Genomic DNA, 13589 nt, shown 5'->3' with positions numbered 1-13589 from the left:
ATATCTGATGCATTCCGTCCTTATCTGTCAGCATAAGGTTTTGCAGTGACTTTTGAAGTTAGCTACGTAGCCAGTTTGGTTTTTGCGCCAAAGAGGTTTTTTTTTTAATTGAAGCTTCCTTATTGTTATGGGTAATTTGTTTTTCCTGGTTTTGGGGGTTATTAGTGGTACATATAGTTTGATGATTCTTTTGACTTCATGCAAAAAAATGTTATAATGGTCTTTGGCAGTGTTGCAGCCTGTGAACAGAGTTTGCCAATCAAGAGATGAGAGGTAGTCAGTTATGAGATCATAGTTGGCTTTTCTAAAGTTATACTTTCGGATACCATCATTATGATCGTATTTGTAAGGACATAGATTGAGACAAAAGTTAGTCATACTGTAGTCACGGTTGGAAAAGGGTTCATTTATTTGTAGACCATAGATTGAGTTTATACTATTGCAGAAGATGAGATCAAGGTAGTTGTTGAGTCTAGTGTTGTTTGTTACTAGTTGACCCAATCCCAGATTAGTAACGGCATTGTACATGGTTGTATGTATTAGTTCTGTTGTACATTTGTTTAGGGTCCAATTAATAAGAGGTAGATTGAGGTCACCAAGAAAGATAAGAGGGCGTGGGCAAGAGGCTGCCCATGTTAGTAGTGAAGTTAGTTTGTTCTCATGTACAAGGTCGTAATCAGGGACTCTGTATTTGGCCTGGCTAATATTTAGTTGAAATGAATGCCATAGAAAAAATGTTCAGTGTACTTCAACATTTTACCAAGATTCAGTTTCAAGTTTATAGAGCATTGATAGAACACTGATGCCATTAGCTCTTATTTTCATATGTCATAAGAATGTATCTATTCTGTGAAAACCTAGCAAGAATGTAATTGAGGAAAATGTCATTTCTTTTCCCACAGCAATCAATTGCAAAGTCTTGTTTTATATCAGCTTGATTTTCTTGGCTCTGTGAGTTTTAACCTAGTAGAAAAGCCTACTCAAGCAGGTTTTATCTCCTGATATACTTATTTTGTAACCAATGTGAAGGAGGCAGGGAAGCGTGCCATTCGATATCTGTCCATGTGGGTGAGGCAGCAATTAAACAGTAAGTTTTCAGACTTGAGATTGAGATATGCTCAATATTTATTGCAAAATCCATGCTAATGTGTTCTAACAGTGATAAGACAATTTTATGAGTTTTCCTCTGGAACTGAAAAATACTGATTCATGATTTATTCCTCCATTAAGAGGTTTAAATGAAATGTTGTTGCTAAACATTACGTTTCAGTCTAGAAGCATAGTTTGGGGTAGTATTGTTTCAGTGTATGAGTGTTGATCAGTAGAAAGCCCACGGTCACTCTGGCTTTCTAATTAAAGTTGTACCTTAGCTATGTTGTGTAGATAGCCCACTCAAATTAATATTTATTAATAAATTACTTTTTCCAGAAAAATCAAAATAAATGAGGCAGAATATTTTTAACTGGTCCTTCGAGTACATAGTCATGCTCTTAATGCTTTTACATCGTTGATTTAAGCAATAAAAATTTCACATCTATTAGTTCATCAAATTTTACATTACCAATAGATCTGGTGTTAATGACCAGATTCATGTGCCATATTATATGAACTAGAATTTAAAAAATATATATTATTTCAGGAAATAATGTATTTATTCATTTTACAGAACAAATGCACAACTTTGAGAAATATGTAACAAACTGACTTGAATATTACCTGTGACTATGAATCAATCATGCATTGTGGTTCCTTTTCATACAGTACAGTAAAAACTCAAGTTTAACAACGATTACTGCCAAAATGCATGTCTGATCTAGAAAAATGTAATTGCCTACTGTATACAACTGCACTGTCTTCACTCACATAACAAATTTAAATTAAATTAAGTAGTATATCACATTTAAATACATTTAAGATTGCAATCCAATAAACCCTTTCAGAGAATCCCAAAATCATAGTATTTATTGATTCTTCCTTCCTTCTCAGATCCAGAGGTTAGTTGATAATATCAAGGTTATCAAGTTGATAACATCATTAGTTGATAACACCCACAAGGCTGTGTGCTCTCTCCACTTCTCTTCTCTCTATATACCAATGACTGCATCTCAAACGATCCATCAGTTAAACTACTGAAGTTCGCAGATGACACAACAGTGATCGGTCTCATTCGAGACAATGATGAATCCGCATACAGACGGGAGGTTGAACAACTAGCCTCGTGCTGTGACCGGAACAATCTGGAACTGAACACACTCAAAACTATAGAAATGGTGGTGGACTTTAGGAGAAACCCTCCCATACTACCATCTCTTACAATACTAGACAACATAGTATCAACAGTAAAGACCTTCAAATTTCTAGGTTCTACCATATCTCATGACCTAAAATGGACACCCAACATCAGATGCGGGCCAGATACGTTACGCAATGTCCATGACCATGCTCGGTTTAGCGAAGGGGAAAAAAGTTGCAATACGTCACATGATGACATTGTGACGATGTGAGTTTGACACCTGTTCTAGTAATTAAATAAAAACAGGAAACTTAATAAGCCAATTTTTGTTCTGATAGTGGTGCTATCTGGCTAAAGGATATGCTTGTGCTGCTTTAATAACTGCTGATGACATATGCATAAATATTCAAAACATTCAAAAATATTTAGAAATCAAATAGTCTGTCTCAGTCCAACCCATCTCACAAGGTGGGGAAAATAAGAAGAGGAAGCAGTACTATATATGTTCACTGCCTTGAATGATTAATAAAAAGAGAGGGAGAGAAAATTCCTCAAGATAAAAAAAGCAGAAATGTCGACAAAATCCATGTTCACCATCAGACTTACTTTATATCTGCAATATACTTAACAAAGTAATAAATACGACAATAACAACTGCTAAAAGTTAGGTTTAAAGGATATAGGTTGACATCCTTTTGTAAGCAGCCAGCGTGGACACTTTCAGCTTCAGAAAAGAATTAATTTCACCACTTGGGAGAAATTCTGGAAAAGAATCTTTCCCACATACATTATCTGATTAAAGTTGTATTTCTGTAAATTCATGGCTCATGGCTTGTTTTTTACACTTCTCTTCTTCACCATCCTCAAGTATCAATGGATGTACAATCCCCTTTCAGGATAATACTGTCCACTTCAACACTGTATGTGATAAAGTGGACAGATGAGGTCTTAACCTAAAGCCTATGATGACTGTGCTCAAAGATTTAGTAAAGATAAGGGCAAAAAGATAACTTGTGAGTCACCACTTAACTGCCAAGTGTCAATAAAGCTCTCCGGAGCTGGCTCAGCCTTGAATAGAACCATTTTAACTACCAAAGATTCTAGAACAGTGCTTCTCAAACTCAGCAACTTTAGTTATGTGGACTACAACTCCAAGAATTCCTCAGCTAGTCATGCTGATTCAAGATTGAAATGACTCTAGACCAGTGCTGCATTTCCCTCTTATTTGTTGATAAATAAACAAAACTAATAAAGTAGAAAGAATGAATGAATATTCACTATCATCATTTCCCCTTCTTGCCAAGCAGTGGCCAGTGTTTTTCAGATGCAATGAAGCTAATGAGTTTAGCATCATTAAGCAAGTTAGACTATTTTGCATAGTTCAGGTTATTTTTCAACACTTAACAACCAAATGAAAAAATTAGTAACATCTTAATTCTTGGGGATAGCTAATTAAGTGCCCTGCCCTCCATGTTGTATTCATTTAGTTTTCAGTTCCACGTTTCCACCATTAAAAAGCAAATTTCTGTTGATTAAAGTACAACAGTTTTAGAAGAGGTTATTTTACAGTTCAGAAGTATACTGAACACTTGCAATGTAGAAAATAGCAATTTGTGTGATGCATAAGGTTTTCTAGAAGAACTATTCTGGGAATCTTCATCATTTAATATAAGAGCCACATCTTCAGCAAAAAGAGAATGACTAAATGGCAGCAGAATGGGTTGAGTATAATAACATCTGTAGTATATCCTGAGAATTCAACATAAAGTACACTCTTTGAGACCAAATTGAACAGAAACCCTAGAGAGGAAAATGAATAGAGCATGTTAAATCACTCATTTAGTCTCTTGACTTAATCCAGTAGAGTTCCAGCAAGTACAGTGGGGCAACTATGAGAGACAAAATGAGAAAACAAATCCAGACAATCACATTGTCTGATTTGGAAATAATTTATTTGCAAATTATGGTGGAAAATAAGTATTTGGTCACCTACAAACAAGCAAGATTTCTGGCTCTCACAGACCTGTAACTTCTTCTTTAAGAGGCTCCTCTGTCCTCCATTCATTACCTGTAGTAACGGCACCTGTTTGAACTTGTTATCAGTATAAAAGACACCTGTCCACAACCTCAAACAGTCACACTCCAAACTCCACTATGGTGAAGACCAAAGAGCTGTCGAAGGACACCAGAAACAAAATTGTAGACCTGCATCAGGCTGGGAAGACTGAATCTGCAATAGGCAAGCAGCTTGGTGTGAAGAAATAACTGTGGGAGCAATAATTAGAAAATGGAAGACATATAAGACCACTGATAATCTCCCTCGATCTGGGGCTCCACGCAAGATCTCACCCCGTGGGGTCAAAATGATCACAAGAACAGTGAGCAAAAATCCCAGAACCACACGGGGGGACCTAGTGAATGACCTGCAGAGAGCTGGGACCAACGTAACAAAGGCTACCATCAGTAACACACTACGCCACCAGGGACTCAGATCCTGCAGTGCCAGACGTGTCTCCCTGCTTAGGCCAGTACATGTCTGGGCCCGTCTGAAGTTTGCTAGAGAGCATTTGGATGATCCAGAAGAGGATTGGGAGAATGTCATATGGTCAGATGAAACCAAAGTAGAACTGTTTGGTAGAAACACAACTCGTCATATTTGGAGGAGAGAGAATGCTGAGTTGCATCCAAAGAACACCATGCCTACTGTGAAGCATGGGGGTGGCAACATCATACTTTGGGGCTGTTTCTCTGCAAAGGGACCAGGACGACTGATCCGTGTACAGGAAAGAATGAATGGAGCCATGTATCATGAGATTTTGAGTGCAAACCTCCTTCCATCAGCAAGAGCATTGAAGATGAAACGTGGCTGGATCTTTCAGCATGACAATGATCCCAAACACACCGCCCGGGCAACGAAGGAGTGGCTTTGTAAGAAACATTTCAAGGTCCTGGAGTGGCCTAGCCAGTCTCCAGATCTCAACCCCATAGAAAACCTTTGGAGGGAGTTGAAAGTCCATGTTGCCCAGCGACAGCCCCAAAACATCACTGCTCTAGAGGAGATCTGCATGGAGGAATGGGCCAACATACCAGCAACAGTGTGTGCCAACCTTGTGAAGACTTACAGAAAACGTTTGACCTCTGTCATTGCCAACAAAGGATATATAACAAAGTATTGAGATGAACTTTTGATATTGACCAAATACTTATTTTCCACCATAATTTGCAAATAAGTTCTTTCCAAATCAGACAATGCGATTGTCTGGATTTGTTTTCTCATTTTGTCTCTCATAGTTGAGGTCTACCTATGATGACAATTACAGGCCTCTCTCATCTTTTTAAGTGGGAGAACTGGCACAATTGGTGGCTGACTAAATACTTTTTTGCCCCACTGTATGTGTCAATGCCAGTTCCCCTACCCAGTCTTCAGAACAGACTTCAGAAGGGCTGGACTGGAGCTATTGAATCCCAGGAATTATTATCACTTTAAAAAGCTGATGCAGTTAAAACTGCCATATTTCAGTAATATACAATATGATCTGTGAACCCTGTGGTAATAGAGGACTTTCAACATCTGTTATGAATTTCATTCTCACCTGATTTTTACTGAGGGATAAAAAAGCAGTTCATAACCAGCTGATAAATATTTACAGATTAATTGTGCTTAATCGTTTTGATTCAGGAACATTGTCAACTCCTGCTCCCTTCCCCCCCTTAGCTCCATACTAATCCCTCCCCCCGTTTCTTATGGCAGCTGAAGCAGGCAAGCTGAGGCTGACAAACATTTTCTCTAAAGCATGCATGAATGCTGTACAAAGGACTAAGGTCCTTTGTGCAGGCACAAAAGCTTGTTAAGCTTACATTGTGGAAGGAGAGAAAGTACAGTATCCATTCATCCATTTTAATGATGGCTAACATGATGGTTCCTGAGTCTTCGATCTATATGGGCACCACCAGGGTGACAAAATGGTAAGATTCAAATCTAAGAGATACAGTACAGATGTTATTCAGTAAGACAAAAATTTTATCTACAGACATGGCCATTTCATTTATGTTAATATCAGTGCTGGGTGGGAAAAAGAGAAGCAGATGTCTTACAATCCTGAATTCTCTAACCAAGGAGAAAATATCAGTGTCTCCTATTCTTCTTTAAAATAATATGAAGTGACCAGTGTCTGGGTGGTGGATGGTGATGAAAAAAAAATGATAGAAGTCAAAACTTTGCGTGGTAATTATGCAAATCAGTTTAAGATTACTAGAGTAAATTTGTACAGTCATTTCTTTAAAAATACAAGAGATTTGATTTAGTTATCTCAGTGAGTTGAGTGGTCATGTGCTTTTATCAGCATATATTAAATTATTAAATTATAGCTATTACACATTTTGCTGCTTCTGTGGTGGAGAAGAAAAATGCTTTTGTTTCACTGTATTCTTCCAAAGCAGAAATGTAATTCCATGCTATTCTAGAGTGGGCAGACACCTCAAAGTCAGGTTGTGAAAACAAAGGATGTTTCCACAAACGTTTGCCATCAGATAACTCTAGGTAACCAAAATTTGAGAACCAAAGAAATTCCTGAATTCTTTGAGTATTTATTTAACATAATTAAGCGATGATTTCTGCTACTATCTAAGAAGAATATATATATATAGTGTACCTCCAAGTGCAACCACAAATGCAAGGCATGAAACAACTTCCATTTTATTAACTCAGCATTTGATACTTGGTTTTATATTACCATATACTTCATGTATTAATCAAGCGTGAAAATAATCCTCTAGCACAGAAGAGGAAAGCCCCCACCACCACAGAAGTCTGGTAATCCAACCAGCAAAATGAGTTGAACTCAAATCCCTGCTAGAATGATGACATCTTTGAACACATCAAAGGGAAATGAATTGCAGGCATCCAAGATATTTTTTCTGGTGTCCTGCCATTTTTTCATTTCTCTTTTTTTTTTTTATTGCAAAAGTTTTACAATTACATTTTCACCCCATTTTCCCCCCCCATCCCACCCCCCGCTCCCCACCCTAACCCCCCTCAAACCCCCCCTAACCCTCCCCCCCTGACTTCCATGAAGTATAATCCCATCAAAGTCCCCTTTTTACAAAACTTGAACCCCTCAAACCCCCTTAAAAAAAAAAAAAATCCCCCCCCTCACAGTATTCATACATTTCTATTTTTATATAATACTTTCAATGAAAAGCTATTTGGTATTTCCTAACTTGATATTTGTTCTGCACATAATCTATCCACTTTTTCCATTCCCATTCATAAATCTCTTGTGAGCGATCTTTTAAAAATGCTGAGATCTTCGCCATCTCCGCAAAACTGGCCATCTTCAAAGTCCATTCTTCAATAGTGGGTAAAGCCTCATTTTTCCATGATGATGAAATTCCGGTCCATGGAATTTGCTATAAGAATTAGAGGTATCAAGGAGAGTGACCGGCAAGATCTGAGACAGGTTTGTGCTGATGCCTTGGCTGTGTTGTTAAAAATTGATCCTGATGAGATTTTATGCAAAATAGATAAAATTTACAGAGTGAACTCGTGGGTGGCCAGACAAAGACAATTACCAAGAGACGTGGTGATTTATTTCACAGACAGAAGAATGAGAAATGATATTCTGCAAAAATCTTTTCTTTCCTCTGTGCAAGTTGAGGGAACTCAAGTTGGAATTTATAAAGAGTTACCGCCAAAGATGCTGAAAGATAGAAAAGATTTTGGTTTTCTAGTAAAGGAATTAAACAAATTACAGATTCCATTTCGGTGGGATGCCCCAACGGGTATAATTTTGAAGTACCAGGGGGAAAAACACCGACTGAATACTGTTGAAAAAGCGGAATATTTTTACTACAATGTTTTTAAAGAGAGGTCACCATCTCCACGCTCATCTACTGTACTGGAGATAAAGGAGAGTGAGAAGGAGAAGCAACCCCAGCAAGAATTGGAAGCGCAGCTTAAGCAGATTGAACTAGATCCAACGGAAGCGCAGGGTGCTGAAGGAGGTTTTCTGGATGAGCCCCTGTTAGAATCTTCTCCAATTCTGACTACAAGAGATGTGGCACTGGACCTAGAGCATATGGCTGAAGCTAAAGACCAGCGAATAACTCGTGCAGTTTCAAAACAACTTAAAGAAAAACAATTGCAAGAAAGAGCTACGGCACAACAATATAAAAAAGGAGCTAAGAGTACTACAGATCAAAGGGAAGCCATGGGGAGAGCAACGTCGGTGGCCTCGGAAGACATCCGGCAATTCTGCTCGTCGCTTCAAAAAGGTATACATGATGGTTAAGTTTTTGTCTTGGAATGTGAATGGACTGAATTCGCCACAGAAAAGAAAGAAAATATTTACATATTTACAACAATTTAATAATGATATAATTTGTTTACAAGAAACTCATATCAGAACGCAAGATCAAAAATATTTGATAAACTTAAAGTTAGGAATACATTTCATAGCATCAAATTTGGAAAAAAAGAATGGCGTGGTTATTTATATAAACAAAAGATTTTCAGCTAAAATTATAGAAGCGGATGAAGGTGGTAGATTTGTAGCAATTGAACTGTGTACCCCATATGGTCAAATTCTTGTGATTGGGCTTTATGCTCCCAACCAACAGCAGGATCACTTTTATAAAACTTTGCATACTAAAATGTTGCAATGGGACTATAGATCAATTTTGATTATGGGAGATTGGAATGGAGTAATTGATTCCAAGCTAGATAAAAGAAGTCTGGCGAAGTCAAAGATTAGACTACCACAAACTTTTTTTGAAATGAAAGAAGATTTGGAACTAAAGGATGTCTGGAGAATACATAACTTAAAAGACTTGGATTATACTTTCTTTTCTGACAGACATAGATCTTTTTCAAGGATTGATTTTATTTTAGTATCAAATGATTTACTTGTCAAAACAAAAAGAACAAAAATTTTTCCAAGAACTTTATCTGATCATAGTCCAGTATGGATAGAAATTGAGACTGCAAAAATTGAGAGAAGATCATGGAGACTAAATGAAAATCTGTTTAGATATGAAAAAAATATAATAGAACTTAAGAAGCAGATGAAAGAATTTTTTGAAATTAATTTGAACAAGGGTACCCCTATTGAAATTGTATGGGATGCGAGTAAAGCATATATGAGAGGGGTACTCATTTACATGAACTCTAAGCACAAATTGAATAGACAAAAGAAAAGAATTGAAATTGAAGCAGAAATAAAGAAAAAAGAACAGTTACTTATTAAAAATCCAACAGATGAAAGAACACATAGTGCTATAAAACTCTTGAAAGACCAATTCCAAATGCTTATGGCGGACCAGGTTGCAACAAATTTACAATATGCAAAGCATAACACATTTTGTAATGCCAATAAACCGGGCAGATGGCTGGCTTACACCCTAAGGAAGAAGCAGAGTATGCGGACCATCGACTGTATTGACATTGGAGGGACAGAAATTTATCAACAAAAATTAATTAAAGAAGTTTTTGTAGATTACTATACTAAACTATATGCTAAAGATGACATACAGAATGGACTTATAGAAAAATATCTAGAAAATAAAAGAGTTACAAAAGTTACTAACTTACAAAAGGAAAGACTGAATCACCCTATAACAGCTGAGGAGATAATTGTAGCAATAAAACAACTCAAAACTGCAAAAGCTCCGGGAACAGATGGTTTGACTGCAGTGTATTATAAAACTTTGCAAGCAGAAATGGTGGAACAACTTAGAGACTTATTTTGTAATATACAACAAGGGGGTAAAATACCCCCATCATGGAAAACAGCTTATATTTCTTTGATACCAAAAGAGCAAGCGGGTCCTAAAAAACCGGAAAATTATAGGCCAATATCTCTTCTGAATAATGACTACAAAATTTATGCAAAAGTATTAGCCAACAGGTTGATGCCAGTGATTCAAGAGGTGATTCATGAAGATCAAGCGGGATTTATAGAGGGTAGATATATGAAGGACAATGTAAGGCAAGTGATAGATTTACTGGAATATCTTGAGAAGAATAAACAGATCCCTGCAGTGCTGGCTTTTTTGGATGCGGAGAAAGCCTTTGATAGAGTGGATTGGAATTTTCTATTAAAGACTTTGAAAAAAATGGACTTTGGGGATCAATTTATATTGGCGGTTTCAGCAATTTATCAAGAGCAAAAGGCACAGATTATTATTAATGGAAGTTTGACAACAGATTTCAAAATTGAAAAAGGAACAAGACAAGGTTGTCCGTTATCCCCATTGCTTTTTATTTTAACATTAGAAGTCTTGTTGAATATAATAAGGGATTCGATTAGCTTGAAAGGTATAGTGATAAGGCAAGAAGATTACAGAATAAGGGCATTTGCAGATGATCTGGTTGTTACCCTAACACAACCGATGGAATCAATAATCCTGATGAAAGACATTATAAGAGATTATGGTGCAGTATCAGGATTCAGACTGAACCAGAAAAAAACTAAGATGATAGTCAAAAATATGACACAAGAACGAAAATATGAACTTGAAAGGAGGGCAGGTTTTGAGATTGTGTCAAAGGTTAAATATTTAGGAGTTCAGGTTGCAGAATCTAATATGAAACTGATTCAAAATAATTATGAGGTTTTGTGGCGAGAGGTGCAAAAAGACATGGAGACATGGAAAAAACTGCAGCTTTCTTTACTTGGAAGAATAGCAGCAGTAAAGATGAATATTTTGCCAAGATTTCTATTTCTGTTTCAAATGATTCCGGTGCTTAAAAGTGATAAACAACTGAAAGAGTGGCAAAGAGGACTGAATAAGTTTGTCTGGAATGAGAAAAAACCGAGAGTGAAATTGAAAATTATGCAAGATGTTCCAGAAAGGGGAGGTCTTAAACTTCCAAACCTACAGTTATATTATGAAGCAGCAGCTTTGACTCAAGCAAGTGACTGGTTTGGAAGGAAAAAGACTGGAATATTGAATATAGAAAGTTTTGATCTTGAATTTGGATGGCATGCTTATTTATTTTATGATAACAAAGTGGATAAAGTATTTAAAAGCCATATACTTAGAGACTCTTTGATGAGAGTTTGGAAGAAGCACCGACTCAAATGGGATTACAAAATACCGTTATGGCTGGATCTTGGTCATACTATGTGGAATACAAATATAATGTCACTCGGGGGGTTTTTATATAAAGAGATTCTTTTTACAGATGCGGGCAGATGGCAGTTGAAGACATTACAGACACTGTTGGATGAAGGAATTAATTTAACTTGGTTACAATATAATCAACTACAATTGAGATGGAAAGAGGACCAAAAAACTGGTATTATGTTGCATGAGGAAGAATTGGTCAGACATATAAAAGAGAAAGGTCCAATGCATATTAAAAGGCTTTATAATGTTTTGTTAGAAAGGGATTCAGAAACTGAATTGGTTAAAGATTGTATGATTCAGTGGGCACAAAATTTTGAAGAACCAGTGATGTTAGAAACATGGGAAAAGATATGGGTTCAGAATGTTAAATTTACACAATCGCAGAATTTGAGGGAAAAATTTTATAAGATGTTTTACAGATGGCATTTAGATCCCAAGAAATTATCCTGTATGTATCCTAATGTTCAGCCAAAATGTTGGAGATGTGATTGTTTAGATGCTACATATTATCATGTTTGGTGGAATTGTAAGAAAGTTAAGGCTTTTTGGATTAAAATATGGTGGGTTATGCAGAATGTTTTGAAGAGAAAAATTCCATTTTCCCCACAATTGTTCTTATTGGGTATAGTAAAGGGTTTCACACTGGATGAAATTAAGTTGATATTGTACATGATCACAGCAGCGAGGTCATTTTTTCATTTCTCATTTGTGAATTTCTGTGAGAATCCTCTTGCAAGAACAGTTTCAACAGTTTCATACTTTGAGACATAGCATGTTTGGATATTTTTAGCGCTTTTACTCTACATGTTTACTCTTAGATGTGATACTTTTACAGGGACATGGTCCAGTGAAATAAATAGATTAATACATCATCTTAAAGATAGGACCATATAATACTGTGTTTTTCCTTGACCATTATATTTACTATCCCTAAATTCTGCTGAAGCTTTTTCTAAAAATCAGATTTGAGAAACATAGCCAGGCAATGGCAACAATACTGCAGCCATACAAATAGTTTCTCCTTCCTTGCAGCTGTGCTGGATTACAGAGTCAGTCTGACAATTTTAATAATGTTCTGAATGTTATGAAATCAGGCACCTTCAGCTTTTCACTTCTGCTTTTCTTTTCTGTCACCTATGTGTACCTTTAAATTATCAGGGAAATTTATTGCATGTATATGTTGGTAGGCCCAGAATGACAAGATATGATTTTTTTGTTTGGTTAGATAGAGGTATGAATTGCAAACAGAAAGAATTGTTTAATATGCTGCCATAAAGTTAATTATGTGCCATAAAGTAGATTATAGAATATAGATCATAATATGTGCTCATAACATGTGAAATATTAACTCTAGTAGTTTTCCCCAGTTTGTTTACAAGTGCAAGTTTTAATTTTGTGTTTCTGAAGGAACAGTGTATGCTGTGTCCATAAATATAATCCTTATTTTACTCCCTTTTTTAAAATTGTAAGGGAAAGGTAGAGGAAGATGTTGAGCAGTACATGCAATAAAAAGCAACCCATTGACTAGATATTCAGGTTTCCTTGTAAAATCTGTCTCTCTTCCTTTTTAAAAATATTTTTATCCAGATGCATCCCAAGCAAAATCTTCCCCTAGAGACAGTGTGAAATGCCAGGAAGCACCCATCCACTGGAATCTTCTGCTGGTTGTGGAGTTGCTGGAAATCTTGCAATAACCATCATAATTGTTTCTATAGTAGCAGGAGGAAATGCTTCTCTGAGAAACATTTTGGGACTGTCATCATATATCACCTCATATATCACCTCATCAATACACAGTATGGGCCTGATGGATCTGTTTTATATTCCTTTTGATAGATGAGTGATATCTGGTCTACCATTCCTATACTGTCCTCTCCACCTCCATCCCCCATTTGTAGTCTGCAGTCCTATGGATGTGGAGAATAAAGGGCCTGCTTCCTCTGTTTAGTTGTGCTGTAGAGAGCAGGCTGCTGTGCTATTTCAGTGAGTATCCTTTCTACTTCATTGTTGTGCTGCTGTTCTTTGGAGGTGAAACATTCTCATCAACAAAGACCAGGAATATGCATTATTAATAGCTAGCACATAGGCTTGCATGAAAATTAAGCGGCTGAGTTATATAATAATCAGTAGATTGTTTGCTTTATAAGAAGCCACTAGATCTGCTGTGGTCTTTTCTGCCAAGGGGTTAGAATGTTAGGTACAAGAAATGCTTTTTTTTAAATCTCAT

This window comes from Pantherophis guttatus, chromosome 1, assembly GCF_059756535.1.
Source record: "Pantherophis guttatus breed Tessera chromosome 1, ASM5975653v1, whole genome shotgun sequence".
Taxonomy (NCBI): domain Eukaryota; kingdom Metazoa; phylum Chordata; class Lepidosauria; order Squamata; family Colubridae; genus Pantherophis; species Pantherophis guttatus.
Note: the sequence above shows the minus strand (reverse complement) of the source record.